This window comes from Triturus cristatus, chromosome 6 (assembly GCF_964204655.1).
Source record: "Triturus cristatus chromosome 6, aTriCri1.1, whole genome shotgun sequence".
Taxonomy (NCBI): domain Eukaryota; kingdom Metazoa; phylum Chordata; class Amphibia; order Caudata; family Salamandridae; genus Triturus; species Triturus cristatus.
The window spans coordinates 195,018,437-195,037,162 of NC_140589.1; the positions used below are offsets into that span (position 1 = coordinate 195,018,437).

Sequence of the window (18,726 nt, forward strand, 5' to 3'; positions counted from 1 at the left end):
CAAATCTTCCTTTCAAATATTTATAAGTCACCACTAAGGCAGGTCTACCAAACCCTAAAGGTAGGCTGCGTTATATCAAAAAGATAGACATGTGTTTCTTAAATTTATATATCCTGACAGTAAGAACCCTGCACTGGCTTATTTACTGTGGAAAAGCTAGTAGACCTATTGGTGAGTACACACAGACAACTCGGTTTTGCTAACTTCTTAATAGGGCTACTAAATATGAAAGTACAAGTTATCAAAAAAAGTGTTGCACTAAACCATAATTGATGATCAAGTCAAACTGAATGTTAAGTTTGGGCAAGTGGCAACATTAGTAAGTAGCCACTGTGTTGGCCAAAGTTTTTCAGTGACCATTAATGGTTACTGCCCACGAGACAGCCCTCTGCCCTCCTGAGAAACGTGTGAACAACTCTCTGGGAGAACGACATAGGGCTTTCCACTGGACGAGGTCTGATCTCATTCTAGCTTGAAGGCAAAACAGGGTGAGCCAAAAAAGCGAGCTATAAAGGGAAAGCTGCCTTTGAAGGGCACATGGTTAACACACATGAGAGGGACTTTTATTCTTTTTATACAGTTTGGCTTTGAGGACACAGAGAGGGAACCACTATCTCATTGGTTGTCCAGGGGTATGTGGCCCCCAGCTAGCCACAACTCTGTTGTGGGCTAGGGAGCTCCTCACACCAAGAGAAGGGCCCTGCCATCTTGAGAGTGGGCAGAATGGTGCATTCTGTGCTAGTAAAATGCCACAGTTCAGAGGAATCTGCCACTAGGTGGTAGTGGACATGGTAGCCTATTATTAGTAGTCGACACATCCACTAAGGGCACCATCTGGGCATAAAAGTGGTGCCCCTGGCACCCAAACCTCAGATCATGTCAGTGAGAGTGGACTGAAGAAGGAATGCTCTGCTGTTCCCTGCATCCAGCAAAGAGAGGGTGCATCAAGACTGGGCTTCACCTGCTGCTCCTTGGGTTACCAAGGAGACGACTGTGCCCAAAGTTCCCTGTTCAAGGAAAAGTCATACCAAACCTCAGACAGAAGAAGTGACTCCAAAGAGTCATTAGTGTGACTTCCTATTACATCTACATGGCCAAAAATAGACATTGCCCCAGCACTCAAAGGTTTTACCAAGTCTGACAGACCAAGGAGTGTTGTAGTTCGGTTTGGTCACCCAAGTCAGAAGTTATCATCAGTTAAAGAAAACTGCACCAGAGACCAGTGGACCAGTGGTAACTGGTTGTTTTCTTTTAGGGACATCTATCCCTGTGGCCAAAGTCGCTCTACTCTGACCGTCGACAAGAATTAGCCTCAGAAAGGTCCCAGTCACCAGATCAACATTCTCAGCATCCTTCAGCTTCTTCAGCATCCTACATCCTTTGCATCAGGACCACTCCATTGATGTCTGTGGCGGTTCACCCATAGAGCCCGGAACTGGAGTGGAGACTAATTTGACTGCGAGGTAACTGCCTAGCTCCACTTCATTGGCCCTGTGACTCTCTCACTGCGTGAGTTAGCCACCCAAAGTGGAATGGAGTGTACAAACTTACACTTACGTGTAATTTAAAACAAAAAATGTTAAGTGTACGACTGTAGAGACTCCACAGTTGAGAACTTAGCTCATAAGAAAGATAGACCTATCCCATGTTTTTATGTGGGGCGTTCTCCACCTCAACTGTGTAGTCTCTGCAGTTGAAAATGTACTATTAACTTGTAGTTTATGATTACCAAAAAAAACATAAACTTACAACAGAGTGTAAGTTTACCTTTATGAATCAGGCTTGTATTTATTACTTTCAAAGTGTTCCAAAGTTTACATTGTGAACCGCTAACCATTGTATTTGCTAATGCTTGGTTGTGTTTCGAATGAAAAGCAATGATCTATTATTTGGCTAATAGTTCCTATCTTTAAAATCCTTCAATAGATTTTGTTGCCTAAAAATGGATGAAAATGTTGTGTTTCTATCCTTTTCAGCTGCTTTGGTACTTCTAAATGCTTTGACAAAGCCTGCCTGCTCGAAGTCACAGCTACCTGGGGTTGAGGCAAAGTTTTGCAAATGAGCCAGACTGGACCCAAGACGTGTTTGTGAGTTTATGGCACAGTGAGGTCGCACAACCACATCATATAATGAACCGATTTCCTCACAATATGTATTTAATCTTTTTACTTGTCCTCATAGTAAAAAGGGACCCAAAACTATTTGATAGTGTAGCAAGGCTGACTGTGCCATAGAATAGAAAACACCAGGGACTTGATTCACAAAGGTAACTTTTGAATAAGTGTACTACATTTCTCTATTCACAAACTTCACTTTGTACGTTATTTACACTTTTGTAGGGCCTGATTCTCAAAGGTAAACGTACACTTTTTTGTGAGTTTACTATTTTTTGGTATTCTCAAACTACAAGTTTAATTTTACTAATAGTAATTTTACGAGTACAGAGACTCTGAACTCTTGGATGAGACTATAAACATAAAAAAATAGGCCTGTAGTATTGTTCTATGTGCAGAGCACTCTCCCCGAATGAGAAGTTTCCACAGTCCTAACATTACTATCAGTAAAACTAAACTCGTAGTTTGTGAATAGCAAAAAATAGTACACTTATACAAAAGTGTAAGTTTACCTTGGTGAATCTGACCTGGAATTAATAACAAACTGCAGTATGTGAATTCCAAAAAGTAGTAAACTTACTCAAAAGTGTAAGTTACTACAAAAGTGCAGGTTGTGAATAGCACTTTTTTAGTACTAAGAAATTAACTTCAGATTGCCACTATCTAGGAAAGTATTTCGAATACTCAATTTATAACTAAACAAAATCCACCCTAATGGCAAAGTCGAATTTTGTCTTACTATTTCAGAGATAATGAGATTAGAATGTCACAATTTGATGGGCCAAAAGTCTCTGTTACCCTTTGCAGAGTTAATCCCCAATTGTCATCCAGTAGCCTGCTGGACCCCTGCAGGGAGGTGCAAACGGCTCGCAGCAAAGGGAACAAATGGGCCTTGATTGGGAGAAGGTGTGGCATCTCCCACTGACAGGATGGCCTGTGGGATGTGTCCACCAGCTACACAAGCCACAAAAGGGCATCCCCTGTCACCGACAGATTTAGTTCAAACCTAGGACACCTAGGCCTGCCAGTTGCACTGCCCAGGAAGTCAGGATGGCACCAATCCCAATGGGTGGAACACCCCTTTCAGAACTGGCTTGCAGGAGATTGGGTTTCTCATTTCCCAAGACACATCTCAGGAGTGTTCCCAGAGCTCTACCTAGGGGAAGAAAAGTTTTGCGATGTTGGATTTTGGAAGACCCATGTACTGTGGGATTCTTTAGGGCACGCCTCTAGGAATTGATGTCAAGGTTGATAGGGTTGACCCTGGAAACTTTTCCTTTGTTGGTCCGGTGTGGTTCTCCCACCTACAATCTGGTAGCAGGCCTAAAGGTGGTATCCCTGAATACCTTCTTTAGAACACATCTGGACCTTTGGAAGACACAAGAAGAGGACCACACATGCTATTGATCCTGTGGAGAGAGAACCCTAAGGACAGCGCATGCTCCAACTTGTCGCTTGGACAAAGAAATGGACACCAAGGTTCATTTATCTGACCTGCTGTAAAGCTACAAGCCAGAAAGGCTTCAAGAAGCCTCCTTTTTCCAAGAGCCCAGGTGACCAGTTACAACATTCACTCTGAACCAAGCATGTGGCTCCTTGGAGAATGAGTCCTAACCCCCAAGTGGAGTCCACACGTCCTGGACCCTTGGCTGGTGTTAAAGTGAACACAAGGAGATGATGGACAGAGCTTGAAATTTTCAGTCACTCGCCCCCAGTCACAGATCTGGGTTGAATCCATCATCGTTCTTTAGCTCACTTCACCACCACAGTTCAGACCCAGCTATATGCAACCAGTCTTGATCCTGTGCCTCATGGAAACAGTCCAGCCCGAACTGCAAAGCCAGGTCTTGCCTGAACCAGAAACAAGCATCCTGGGACCGCTTTCGGGGTAACACCCCTCATCAGCCAGGCTAGCTTAAATCTAGTGGCAAAGTGAGCAAGGGGTCCACTTCTGGGCATACCCTGCCAATTTAGGGTGAACAAAGCAAACACAAAGAGATGATGGACGGAGCTCTGAAACATTTCAGACACTCACCCCCAGTCACAGATCTGGGTTGAATCCATCATCGTTCTTTAGCTCACTTCGCCACCTCAGTTCAGACCCAGATGTATGCAAATGAGTCTTGACCCTGTGCCTCATGGGAACAGACCAGCCTGAAATGCCAAGCCAGGTCTTCCCTGACCCAGAAACAAGCATCCTGTGACCGGTTTCGGTGTAACACCCCTCATCAGCCAGGCTAGCTTGAATCCAGTGGCAAAGTGAGCAAGGGACCCACGTCTGAGCATACACTGCCAACTTAGGGGGAACAAAGCAAACACAAAGAGAGGATTTGCATATAGCTGGGTCTGAACTGGGGTGGTAAAGTGAGCTAAAGAATGATGATGGAGTCAACCCAGTTCTCTGACTGGGGGTGAGTGTCTGAAAGGTTTCAGTGCTCCGGCCATCATCTCTTTGTGTTTGCTTTGGTGTTAAAGTGTACCTTATATCCTGAAGGCTGGATTAATTGCTGGTCAGATTCAACTTGCTGGTTTTGCCCGCTCGCAAGATTTGGACTTTGAGGAAAGTTTCTAAGTCCAAACAAAAAGGGACTCCACTGAGCAGATGTTGAACAGCATCAGACCACTGATGAGATCTTCCTAGGTACAGATTCTGGTCTTTGCCCGATTGGAGCTTTCCCCCCATCAGCAACAACAGCAGCAAGTTTCCTGCAGGATCCAAGGCTCACACTGAGGAACGACCTTTACCAGGCTGCCGTTGTTGAACCCTCCCTTGGATCTAGCCTCCAGCCCAACTTGGGGCTGTATTATATAAGATGCCCCAGGGGTGCAAGAGGCATTTGCGCCCGCTTTGCGCTCCTCCGGAGCACTTTGGTATTATAAAGGGGACGCCGGCGCATGTATGTGCCCTTCTATAATATCGATAGCGCTGGCGCACTTAAAGTGCTAGCGCTATCAACAGAGGATGTTCCCTTGTGTCCTATGCAAATGAGGGTATTCCTTTGACTCTGCGTCTGCGCCATATTACAGATGCTGGTGCAGAGTCAAAGAAGCCCTGAGTGCACCCTCTAAGAGCAGCTCCCTGCAAGGGTAAAGGGGGTCCCATGGACCCCCCCAGACATCTACTTGCAGGAGGGTACGGTCACTGACTAAACCTGCCTGCAAGGGGATCTCTAATCCCCTCTGAAAGTGCAGGCAGGTGCCGCCTGCATTGTGAAAACAACAGAGCAGCTGCTCCGTGTTTTCACATGAATGTGCTGCCCCCAGGAGAGCGCATTCACCATAATGGGGCACAAACAATGCCAATACATAATACATCACTTGTTTTCTTCAGAAAATCTTTTAAGTCAGAATGTAAACTTCAACTAGAACAAACCTGGTCCCTGTACCCAACCAGTAGTAGCTCATGGTCTGCCTTAAAGTTTTACTTGGGTCTGGTTTAGCATGACCTTATTACTGTGATTAGTACTATTTCAAATTAAAACTTCTAAAACTAATGTCTCTGGATCTCTAAACCTGATTCTTGTTGTTTTGGCATCTATTTATTCATCAAATCTCAATCTATTTTTATAAATTGAAGTGGGACTTTTTTGTCTAATGCTTCCTTTTTTTTTTAACTGTTTTGATACTGATAAATGGTTTACACATTTCTCCTAAGTTAAGCCTTTTTTGCTACAGATACCAAGTGTTGAGCTCATGTTTAAATTATTGCGACCTAACTGGACCTGGTAAGGAATTTATAACATTATTACTGGGTGAGGACTCACATCCCAGACAGCTCACTAATAATCAACATTCTCACATCTATCATCACACTTTTAATTCATAATCTTATTCATGCATGAAACGCGATGGGGCGGGAGGAGTATTGTGATGGAAGCAACTAAGATATGGAATACACTCCCTCTGAGGATAAAGAATGAACCAAGTCTTCTATCTTTCATGAAGGCTGTAAAGACCTGGTTGTTTAAATCAGGATAACTCTTCTGGCAGTATAATTTACATTCGGTGAAACAAACATCGCTTAGACACCTCAGGGCATTAATGCGCTATATAAATACAATTAACATAACATTGTATAAACAAATGAATATTTTTTTTTCTTCCACTACAGCATGCATTTGTTATTCCTTTTGTAAGCACACAAGTGCAAGCGTCATACCTTTTGACTTTACCAATGCTTGTTTTTTTTCCTACCTAGTGACTCATGCCAGGGCCAAACTTGTGACTGGGCCATGACGGATTTGAACGTGTTTGCTCCATTGTTGCAGGCTTGTTTTCGCAGATGTTAGTGTTGTTTCTTCTTTCATTGTCGAGGCAATGGGGGCAGATTTACAAGCCCCTTGCGACACTTTTGCGCAGCCATTGCATCACTCTAGGGAAATAAGTCATGTTGTAAAGCCCTGCGTCACATTATACCTGCATCAGGTATAATATATGCAGGGTGGGCGTTCCCACGCAGGAAAGCCTTGCAAAAAGAAGGCGTAAGGAGTGACGTAGTGTAGTGTGAATAGTCCTCAAAATGCATTGTTGGAGTTGCTTGCAACACAACTCCAGAAATGAGTGACTTTTGCCCCAACAGACGCGTCAGAATTTCTGACGCATCTGTCAATCCTTGCACCATGGTGCGCCGTATTGTGAATACGACACATGCATGGTGGCGCATGGATTTCTCAGGGTGGTGCAGGGAAAGTGACGCACCTCTACAGATGCGTCACTTTCTTCTAAATCTGCCCCTAGGTGAGAGTGATTCTCGCCATTGAACAAAGAATGTTGTCTGTCTTAAACCTTCATCTTGACTAATCTCGGAACGCCAGTAATTAAAATGAGGCTTATTTTCTGTTTTTCCTAGTTCGGACATTCTAAAATCCGTTAGACAGTTTAGCAGAAATCATCACTTTTATAAGACACAGACTGGTCCTAAAAGACAAATGGACAACTGCAGTCATCCCTACAGATCTGCAAAAAGCTAGCTAAACTTTTGGACATCAAAGTAATGAAGATTAAGGAGCATATCATGGCTGCCGTCTCTCTTTGGTATTTGACCTTCTTGCCTATTTCTCTGGAACAGATGCATGAAATCAGAGGCTTAGAGGCCACAGAAAGTGCTTTTCGGTGTGCAATAAACCCATATTGTGAGACAGAAAAGCATTTCCAACTTGTAAAACGTGTCAACCAACCTATCTCGAATCGGAACCAGGAAGGGCAGCTCCAACATAATTATTGTTCTTTGTGGCATGCATCTATAGTTTGGGACCACAAGCCTGGGTGCAAACTATTGAGTAGTTATTGACTACTGAAAGAGGGAGCTGTACTGCTGGACAGTTTCCCTTTCAGTAATAGTGTCAGGTAACATTGGCCAGTACAGGCAGTGGTTTGTGTGTGTTTTTTAAAGCAGCACAGCTTTCTTTAAGGAATATGAGCTGTTTTAATTAAAATAAAGCTTCTCATGTACGAATGCAAACTCAGGAGTGGTAGTCTGCTGTTCCCTGCCGGCCACCAACTCTGTGTTTGGATCCAATCATAGAAAGTTTTGAATTCGGACTTGCCTAATTAATATTCCTTAGAAAAGTCACTCTGCCACAACCCCTGTGACTGATGTTTTTCTGATATGATGTATTAGTACATAGGCCACATTACAAAATTAAAGACTGGTCACAAAATGTTGGTGCATACTTTGCAACCTGTCTTCCAGAACATCAAAGGGGAAACATCCATTATCACGCAGGCATTGCATCGCAATGCATTTACATCGCGAGTATTACAGCACAAGTCGTTACAACGACTTGCGCTGGATGGCACTCTAACCTAAGGAATAGTATGATTTACTATTCCAACACCTTCCCTACTGTACGTAGACTGGTGTTGGAATAGTAAATCATACTATTCCTAAGTCCAGCACAAGTCGTTGTAAGGGCTTGCGTTGTAAAAACTGCGATGTAATGTACCGCGATCATTTTGATCGCCTTGGGACGTCACATATTCACATCAAAGCCCATATTTTTTTAAAATTGACGCAACTCAAAGCAGTAAGCCACCTTGTTGTAAATTGAATTGAATAAATTGAATTGCTGTGCTGCGCTGTGCTGCATGAAAGGGAAAGGACAGGAATGAGCCATATTTTTCATTATATGCCACATTCCTGTCCTAGCACTGGTGACCTTTTGGCTGCCTAGTGCCAACGCAGGCACCCTTGCGTCATGTTGCACGGGTGCCTGCATTGTTGCACAATTGAGGGGCAGCTTCCTGTACAAAAACAATCCTTAGAGACATTGTTCTCTGTCTATGTGTGCTACAGAATCCAGCACACTTAAAAAGAGGATACAACAAAAGGAAATCAAGACATTTCTCCTAGTTGCCCTCTGGTGGGCAGGCAAACAATTCTGATGCATTTCCAGGTCTTCCAGTGTTGGTAAATCTGTAAATGTGTCCGGAACATTAGGTGGATGCATGGGAACATCCATGTTCCACCCATGGCACGCCTTTCTGCCAAAGAGTAACACAAGGCAGTGGTTTTCACTGGCTTGCGTTACTCTAGATTTATCAAGACCGCAGGGCCACTCAAGGTGTTCTTGCGGGGTTTGATAAAATTATTGAAAAATATGCACCCTAGTTTTTAGTGAGCCATCTGGAAGAAACAGGCACAGCCAGCTTTGTGTCGTTCACATTAGGCTTGCAGCTAGGGTTACTTTATAGTGTCACATTAAAGCATGCCAGCCACATTGCCTGCATGATGACTCATCTGTTAAAATGGATCACTTTTCAATGTATGTTCTGACATCACCAAGATTCATCTAACAATTTTGGGTTCACTGAGTGCGCAAGTGAAAATAACCACTATGCACATAGCTCACACTGGACATTTCCAGCAGTGACATTATTGTTATGTGTGTTAGCCAAGTGGTGGGGGTCATTGTTAGAAATTGGATTACTGTTTGACCTGGGTATAATACTGGGTAAAGCAGCAATCACAATCCTTGTCAAAGTAAGGCACAAGCAAACACCAAATTAACCTATGCTCAATCCCCTGGTAGCTTAGCAAAGAGCAGCAAGGCTTAACTTAGAGGCAGTGTGTAAAGTATTTGTGCAACACTTCAAACAGTATAACAGTGAAAACACCAAATAAAAAGATCCCACTACAAGTTAGAAAATTAGAGCAATACCTAATAAACAAAACAAGACTAAAATGACAAACATCCAATCAGTAGAACTGGAGTTGTGAATTAAAAATAAATAAACTGCACTGTAGCACCTAATAGCAAAAGCACCAATCACATCCATCTGATTGCAATGGACCGGAACAAAGTCAAAAGTTCAGGCCAATTGCGATGGAGCGCGGGTCAGATACAGTTCCAGATTAGTTCAGCTGAAGACTTACTTTCTCACGTTTTTGTGCCAACAGTCTTCTTGGCGCTGTACAGGGTCGCGAGGAGCAAGGAAACGTCTCTGGTGGTGGTCAGTGTGGCACAGAGAGCAGGCCGAGCATTGTGGGTGGGTGGGCTGAAGCTTTGCTTTGGCAGCCCTCCACGCCTTTGCTTCTGTGCAAAGAGATGGGTTGATTTCTGAGCAAGCACTGTAGGTCCAGTGCAAACAGGCCCATTTACACTAGCAAAGAGCCCAAACGCTTGATTTCAAGAGCTTCAGGGCCAAACCAAGGGTCCAGGACCTGAGAGGCATCTTTTGGGGTTCAGCAGCTCATTGAAGATGGATCCAGGAGCTTAAAATGTCCCCGAGGTTCAGATCAGAAGGTCAGCAGACTTGGAGTCACTCTGAAGTCCTGCGTTCAAGATGAGCTGCAGGTCCAGCTCTTCTTCCCCAGGTGAAAGAGGGCAGCAGGTCAGCACAAGAGAAGAAATCCAGCAGAGTGGCAGTCCTTGTAGCAGCACAGGAGTCCTTCTTCCTGGCAGTGTCCACAGGTCCAGAAGTGGTGGTGTCTGAAGTCCTTCTTTTGTACACCGTTGTGCCTTTGAAGTGGGGAGAAACTTCTAGAGGCATGCCTTTGAAGTGCAAAAATTGCCTACCTTCCTGTCCCTGGCTCCAGACTAACTACAAGGGCAATGCAGCCCTTTGTGTGGAGGCAGGACACAGCTTATTCAGGTGTAAGTGAGGTTGGGCCCAGCTCCTCTCTCCTATCCTGCCACCTCAAAGCTCCGATTGTATGTGGCTTTCTAAGAGGAATACAGAAAGCCCAACTGCCAACTAACCCCATCATGTGACCAGCGACAGGCTGCAGGCACTAAATGGCTAAATCAAGAAAATGGCAACTTTTTAAAATCTGCATTTTCAGAGTTGTAATTTAAAATCCAACTTCACCATAAGTTAGTATTTTAAATTAAGATTCCAGAGACACCAAACATGAACCAGTTATCTTTTTCCATTTCGAAATTGCACTTATGAAATGCAATAAGGCAATTCCAATGTTATCCTATGGGAGAGATAGGCCTTGCACTTGCCACCGTCCCGCGCATCTGAAGAACAACCACCGGCGGGAGATCCTTCTCCCACCTCGCTGCCAAGACCTGGAACACCCTCCCACTGAGCCTACGACAGACCCAAGACCTGCTGACCTTCAGGAGGCTACTCAAGACCTGGCTGTTCGATCAGTCGCAACCCCCTCCCCTCCCCAGCGCCTTGAAACCCTCACGGGTATGTAGTGCGCTCTACAAATGTTCGATTGATTGATTGATTTTGCATGTCGCCCTAAGTGGGAATTGTATGCCCAGACGTGGGCCCTGTGCTCACTCGACCACTGGATTCAAGCTATCCTGGCTGATGAGGGGTGATTCCCCGAAACCGGTCCAATGATGCTTGTTTCCAGTCCAGGGAGGACCTGGCCTGGCAGTTCGGATTGGACTGTTCCCATTGGGCGCAGGGTCTAGACTGATTTGCATTTGGCTGGGTTCAAACTGGAATGGCATGGTGAGCAAAGAAACAATACATTTAGGCCCAGATCTCTGTACTGGAGTATGACATTGGTCTGCATTCTGTCCATCAATTGTTCTTTTTGCATTGATCTTTATCAAAAGCACACAGTCCTCCCAGTCAACTTTGGATCAATTTTCGACGAGGGGGCAGGCAGGTGTGAGGGTTGAGAGTAGGTCAGCTGTTTCTTCTCTCCTCTTCTGCTTTTGTGGCTTTTTGTTGTCCTCTCTCTCCTTAGGTTGTCAGGATCGCTGTCTCTGGTGCCAGGGGCTCCCCTAAATGCTGACATTAGGGATGGTAGGGGAGTGTAGAGTAATAGCCTATAAGACCACCTCCGGTTGGAAGTGGGCATAACCCTGTCCCAGAATTCCGAAATATGCCATCACAAAGATGGCTACTTCTGTGAAATTGTGTCCACCTCACAGTAGCCCACCTGGAGGTGGCACGCCTACCTGATTAGTTCATTTATCCATCTGTCCAGGTGCTAAGGAGGTCCGGGACAAAGGGACTATTTGCATTTTAAAGGTGGCAACCCTTTGAGGCTTGCCGCCCAAGGAAGGGTAATCACGAGTCATCTTGTGCGAGGGGGTGTTACCAATTCTTCCCAGGCAGGCTTTTCTTCTGGGTCTCCTGATATCAAAAGGCATCACCCCCAGGAGGTCAGAACAGCGTCTTGGATGGCAGGCTGGCAGAAAACAGTCATCAAAGACACCAGAGGCTGTTAAGTTTTCAGAGCGCACCTCCAAGGTGAATGTATTGGTAAATCCAACACTGGCATTAGTGTGGGTTTATTAATATGAGATGCTTGATACCAAATATCCCTATTTTCAGTAAAGCCATCACGTAGATGGGGAACTCATTTTCACTAATGTCCACTACGTGGCTTCCCTGGTAACTTGCACTGGCAGTAATGGAACTGACTGGCACAGGGGCATATCTGCTCATGCAGGTATGCCCTCACATGCCCTCACATGTAGCACTAAGCACCCTGCTTAGGGCTGTCAGGCCTGCTGTAGGGTTGACATACAAGTATCACATGCAGTGGTAGGAGACATGGCACACAAGGATGTGTGTGATGCTGTGTTTTCGCTTTTGTCTGAACCAAGAAATGCAGCCTGCAATGGCAGCCTTGCATGGGCTTTGAGAGGGGCCCCTTAGGGTGGCACAATTCGTGCTGCTGCCCTTAGGTACCCTGTTTAGTACCTCAGGCCCTAGCTACCTGGGGGTTCCATTTACTGGGGAATTACAGAGGGTGCTAAAGGTTTTGCCATTTGGGCAAACAATCATAATTTTTTAGGGACATAACACTGGTACTGGGGACATGGTTAGCAGGAACCCAGTACACTTCAGTCAAAGGTGCATCAAATATTATGCAAAATGTGTGGGGTACTGCAACAAGTAGCCAGCTTCCCACAACGGAGTTTTTAATATTGCTGAATATTTAAATTGGTGTATCATTAAAACATTATATCGGTCTAAGATACAGGGTGGTTCACTGAAACTCAGGCTGATACAGCTACTTACTTGTAACGCACTGTTGTAAAAACCACATAGGCGACAAGTATGTTTGGAATGTTCAAAATTAAAAACATATAAATTGTGAAAACTGATTGATGTCTGTGAATGAAAATAAAGATGTACTCACAGTTACCATACGAGTTCCGACCAATCTTAAGTTTCAGTTACCAGTTTTGTGAGCTTCAGTAGTATGGGATGGTTATAGTCAAAGCGATGCCCAAGCACTATTGATGTAATGATATTGGCAACAGCGGCGTTTGTTATTACAGCAACATCAATAGGCTTCCCTGGAATATACAGGAAAGAGTATAAAGTTCCTTATTTCATGACATGGCAATATGCTATGCATATATTTATAATAACATTTATATATATTCTCTGGCAATACTTTAAAGTATGGTTTGCCATATTGTATAGAAACATTGCTGCCATACATTTTCTGACCATACAACCAGTTATTAAATCATCTGTACCATTAAATATATCTTTAACCCCTTGTGTGCCCCGCCCTTTCCCCGCCCTGTGCCGGGCGTTGAATTAGCGGGCGGGGTTCATGACGAGATAGTCTCGTCATGGGCACAGCGCAACCGCGCTCCATGATGAGACTATCTCGTCATGGGCACTGAAGGGGTTCAAAAACCATCTTGTTGTCCTCATATTACCAAGGCCTCAGTCCTATCTCTCCTGTGCTGCTGCGCTGCCCTACATCCTCCCTGTTTTTCTGAGTGGTTTCTCCTGCTTTTTCCTATTTTTTTTTTACTTCTTTCTCCTTCCTTTCCCCCATTTTTCTGAGTGGCTTTCCTGCTTTTACTGCTTTATCTGCTCTTCCCTTTTTTCTGATTGCTTTCTCCTGCTTTTGTCTAGTTTTTTACTGCTTTCTCCTTCCTTTCCCCCAATGTTCTGAGTGTCAGGAATCGGGGTCCGAAGCGCCTACCCTGTGCTTAGAGACTACAACTCCCATCAGCCCCGGGGACCGGAAGTAGGCATCCATATAACGGTGTCAAGCCCGGCCGGAGACGTGCGTTATTCCAGTTTCAAGGGAAGTTCGGCGAACGCAGCGGAAGGTCTACGCTGTGTTTTTATGGTGGAGAGGGACTTCGGAAGAAGAGACGAAGAGGACCAGAGGTGAGCGTATTCCTGGATGTGTTCGACGGAGCTTGCCACTGCGCTGAACATATAGGAACAGCGCCCTGTTCCCTGTCGCTCCCCGCCCACTCATTGGAGATTGCTCAGACGAGCACGAAGGTATGCGCGCAGAGGAGCTTCGATCCCCCTAGGCACCCGCACCGGTGCAGTTTTCCTTGTTGCGAAGCTCGGATGAGCGTACAGACCTTAGAGACACAGCTCAGTACCCAGAGGAGCGGAGGCTCCCACTCGACACCCAATTGGTGTCTCTTCTAAAGATTCAGTGCTCGGCTGAACACAAAAGACCATGGGACGGAAGTGGATTTGTTTCCGACCAAGGCGTTTACTCCTGGTGGGGAAAACCAAGGGTACCGCACTTAAAACTAATCTTTAGGGCAAGGACTAATAGCGCGTTGATCCTCACGTATGAAGGAGCACTACAACTACAGATCACCGGCGGCGGTGTATCACCGTGGAAGCCCTCCTAGGTGGTCTTTCAGACATTACAGGAATTGGTAGTAGGGTTTGGAACCATAGTCTGAGGGAAGACTGAAGTTCCGGTGGTCATAGTATAGGTTGTGACCTGTCTATGGATATTTATGTTGGAAACACAGAGTGCCTGTGTATGTGGTTTATAAAGGTTATTGTCCTGAGAGAGGAATCTCAGAGATATTGGGGAAGGAATCCATGAAAACTAATGGTAATTATTCGTATTAGTGAGACCTATATGAGAGTAGATTGTACATGGTGACCTGTGTGTGAATGTTCTTCTTTTGTCTTACAGGTTCTTGTCCCAGCAGCCCCTTCCCCTTTACCCTTTCCCTCACCTGATCACCTCTGGGCTCCGTTACCTTTGGTTGGAGTCCGGGGATATCGGGAGGTGGACCTGCATTACGTCGCCCGGATCCTGGGGAGCTCTGTAACCCTTACAGAATAACGCACCCACGATACGTGCTCCTCACAGTCCGGGGGTGTACGGCATGGCCACCTTAGAGGACGTAGTTCAGGCTCTGGCCTTAGTCCAACAGGAACTAGTGGCATCACGAATAGAGACGGCAGCGCTGAGGGACAGGGTGGATAGGATGACACGTAACCCTTTTGATGCGTCCCCCGCGAGTGGCCCACAGATTCAGGTGACAGTGCCCCCGCCTATTCCCCTAGCCAGCCCCGAAAGATACGCGGGGGATCCACAAAAGATCCAAATATTCCTTACCCAGGTCATGTTGCACTTTTCTTGCAAGCCTTCGTCATTCCCTACCAATCACTCTCGGGTGGCGTTTGCAATTTCGTATCTGGTGGGGGATGCCGCGTCTTGGGCGATCCCGTTAGTCAGAAACAATGATAGCATTCTGTCAGACTGGGACGCGTTCAGAACCGCTTTTGAAGCGGTGTTTGATAGAAGAACCACTACGTTCAGTACAGATAGAGAGTTGCTATCCTTGAGGCAAGGGAAGAATGACTTGGTTACCTACCTCACCTCTTTTAACCGTTTGGTGGCAGAGGCAGCGTGGCCCGAAGAAAAGAGAATGTCGCTGTTCTATCAGGGTTTATGTGACGATCTAAAAGATGTAGTGGCACAGATCGACCCGCAGCCTACCACGTGCGCAGCTATGATGAATCTGGTTTTGCGACTGGATGGGCGCATGGCAGAAAGAGGGGGAGATAGATACAGAGGGGGAGGTTCCACGTACAGGCATCCCCGGAGAGAGCAGGCTCCCATGGCCACCGATAGTGAACCTATGGAGGTTGGGGCGGTTAGAGCCCCCTTGTCTAAGGCAGAAAGGGAAAGTCGCCGCACCCTGGGTCTTTGTATGTATTGCGGGAAACGCGGTCATTTTGTGTGCGAATGTCCAGCTAAACCCAGATCCACCACTGTTCCATACAAAGGAAAAAAGGCAGCAGTATCTACAGTGGGCAAAGAAATAGATAGCCAAGAGCGGGGCTCATCGGGGAACTAGGGGGACATCGAATGGAGAATACCTTCCTTAGCTATGAACAGGTCTACTGACACCGAAGCACACATTGTGCTGCAAGCCGGATTGGAAGTGGGCCAGCAGGTGCATCAGGTCCTAGCAATGTTAGATTCGGGCGCCACGGGCAACTTTATTGACCAGGGGTTGGTTAGAACATTGTCCATAGGAGTAGTCCCGCGGGAGTCCCCCGAGGAGGTACTGGCAGTGGATGGAGAGCCGTTGAAATCGGGTAGAATCACTCTTCACACAGAAACTCTTAAGATGTCCTTAAGGGACGGGGCTAATCAACATATCGAAGAAATAGAGTTGAACATAATAGAGGCCCCACAATATGAAGTCATACTAGGGGTGCCGTGGTTCTGTAGCCACAACCCAACGGTGGATTGGAAGGAACGAACGGTTCAGTTTCTTTCGCCAGGGTGTGCAGAACGGTGTCTGCAGGAACAGCAAGCGATGGCCCTCGCCTTGACATATCCTTTTTGTGTCGCGACCGCGGCAGAAAAGGACGTGGAGTTACCGGTGGAGTACACCTGTTATGCCGATGTCTTCAACAAGACACAGGCGGAACGCCTCCCCCCACATAGGCCATATGATTGTCGGATTGAGCTGGTGGAGGGAGCGGTCATCCCCACTTGTAGGGTCTATGCATTATCAGAACCGGAAACACGCCATTTGAGAGAGTACTTAGATCATTACTTGGCACTGGGGTTTATTAGGCCGTCCCGCTCCCCGGCAGCGTCACCGCTGTTTTTCATAGCGAAGGCGAACGGAGAGCTGAGGGCGTGTTGCGATTACAGGATGTTGAATAAAAACACCGTTAGGAACAGGTATCCGTTGCCACTAATCAGTGTCCTGTTGGATCAAGTGCGAGAGGCAATGGTGTACACTAGGTTAGACCTACGAGGGGGCCTATCATTTGGTGAGAGTCAGACAGGGAGACGAATGGAAAACGGAGTTCAAGGCCTGTTTTGGGCTGTATGAATACCTGGTGATGCCGTTCGGGCTCTGTAATGCCCCGGCGGCATTCCAGTTTTTCTTGAATGAAGTCATGAGAGAATATATGGACGTCCTTGTAGTCGCCTACATTGATGACATTCTGATTTATTCAGCAACAGTGGAAGAACACTCCAGGCACGTGGGGTTAATCTTGGAAACGTTTAGGGCAAAAAAATTGTATTGTAAGCTCAGCAAGTGCGAGTTTGGGGTGACAACCGTGGAATTCTTGGGAGTGATTCTGAGTCCGGAGGGGTTGAACATGTCAGAAAGAAAGGTGAAGGCGATCCGGGAATGGCCCATTCCAGTGTCTGTTCAGGACGTTCAGAGTTTTCTGGGGTTCGCGAACTATTATCGCCGATTCATACAGGAGTTCTCCCAGATCGCTGTGCCCATTACTCGTCTGCTTCGTAAAGGAGTGCCTTTCATGTGGACAAAAGCCACTACAGCTTTTGAGCAGTTAAAGACAGCTTTCACATCTGCTCCTATACTCAGGCACCCTCAGACGGATGTCCCGTTTATAGTAGAAGCCGACGCTTCAGAGGAAGCCATAGGGGCCGTTTTATCACAGAGAGACAAGATCACTGGTCGGCTGCACCCAGTAGCGTTCCTCTCCAGGAAACTAGACAAAGCAGAAATGAACTATACCATCGCCGAGAAAGAATTGTTAGCAATAAAAAAGGCATTCCAAGAATGGCAACACTATTTGTGGGGTGCACAACATCCAGTTACAGTATACTCCGACCACAGGAACCTTCAATACATGAAGACAGCTCGGCATCTAACACCAAGGCAAATGAGATGGACACTCTTTTTTGAGGAATACAATTTCCAGTTCACCTTCAGGCCTGGCTCTAATAATCGGAAAGCAGACGCCTTGTCTCGACAGTCCATAGGGGAAGGACACCTATCACCAGCACCAGTAGCTATCATTAACCCAGCCAAGGTCATCTGTGTATCAAGGGCAGATTAATTCATGGAAGAGGTACGGATCAGCCGTTCCGTGGAGAAATGGAAGAGGTGGACAGCGGAGGATAAGGGGCGAACCCTCAAAAGAGGACTTCCCTTTCACAGAAACAAGCTGTTCCTTCCGACGACAAGGCTACAGCGAAAGGTGTTTCAATGGTGTCATGTCTCGCCTTTGGCAGGTCATCCGGGGATCTGGAAAACATTGGAGGCTGTGACCAGGTATTTTTGGTGGGACGCCCTGACTCAAGACGTCCGCCTTTGGGTGACCCAATGCGAAGTGTGCGCCAGAACCAAAGGAGAACGAAGCCGAAAGAAAGGGAAACTGCTCCCTCTGCCCACTCCCCAACAACCATGGCAGAACATTAGCCTGGATTTCATTACCGGTCTGCCGGTCGATCACGGGTGCTCGGCTATCCTGGTCGTAGTGGACAGTTTGACCAAGATGGGGCATTTCGTCCCTTGCAGAAGCCTCCCTACGGCAGGGCAGACCGCCCAACTGTTGTTGACTCATGTGGTGAGATTCCATGGATTCCCAGCCATGATCGTATCAGATAGGGGCCCTCAGTTTATCGCAAGTTTCTGGAAGACAGGTCGAGTCTGCAACATCTACTAGCTTTCACCCTCAGACCGACGGACAGACGGAGTGCCTCAACCAGACATTAAAACAATATCTGAGGTGCTACGTGTCCGAGGCCCAAGACTCGTGGGTCTCCATGCTCTGGTTGGCGGAACTATCCTATAACAACACACTGCATAGCTCTATAGGGGTATCGCCGTTTATGGCAAATTTTGGGTACAACGCCAAGACACTCCCGGTGGAGATCCCAGTGGAAATAACCAATCACCCATCCGTCCAGGCACACGTACAAACTCTACAAAAGCTTCACAGGAAGACGCAACAGGTGCTACGGGCGGCCAAACAAACCTATAAGAGATGGGAAGATCAGAAAAGAATCGATGGGCCTACGTATGCAGTGGGAGATAGAGTCTGGCTATCTACCAGAAACATTAGATTCAAGCTATGCAGTGTCTTCCATCCCAGATACATCGGTTCGTACGTGGTAGTGCGGCAAGTCAATACAGTGGCGTACCACCTCCGGCTGCCTGGCTCTCTC

The 18,726-nt window shown here is 46.4% G+C and overlaps 1 pseudogene across 1 annotated transcript in view; it reads right to left on the reverse strand.

Annotated features, from left to right (window-relative positions):
• Positions 1 to 18,726, reverse strand: part of LOC146816626 (cytochrome P450 2K1-like) — a 268,300-nt pseudogene that overhangs the window by 81,201 nt on the left and 168,373 nt on the right. The window contains exon 4 of the transcript XR_014962925.1: positions 12,679 to 12,838. The product of XR_014962925.1 is annotated as a cytochrome P450 2K1-like (transcript). The remainder of the gene's footprint in view (positions 1 to 12,678; positions 12,839 to 18,726) is intronic.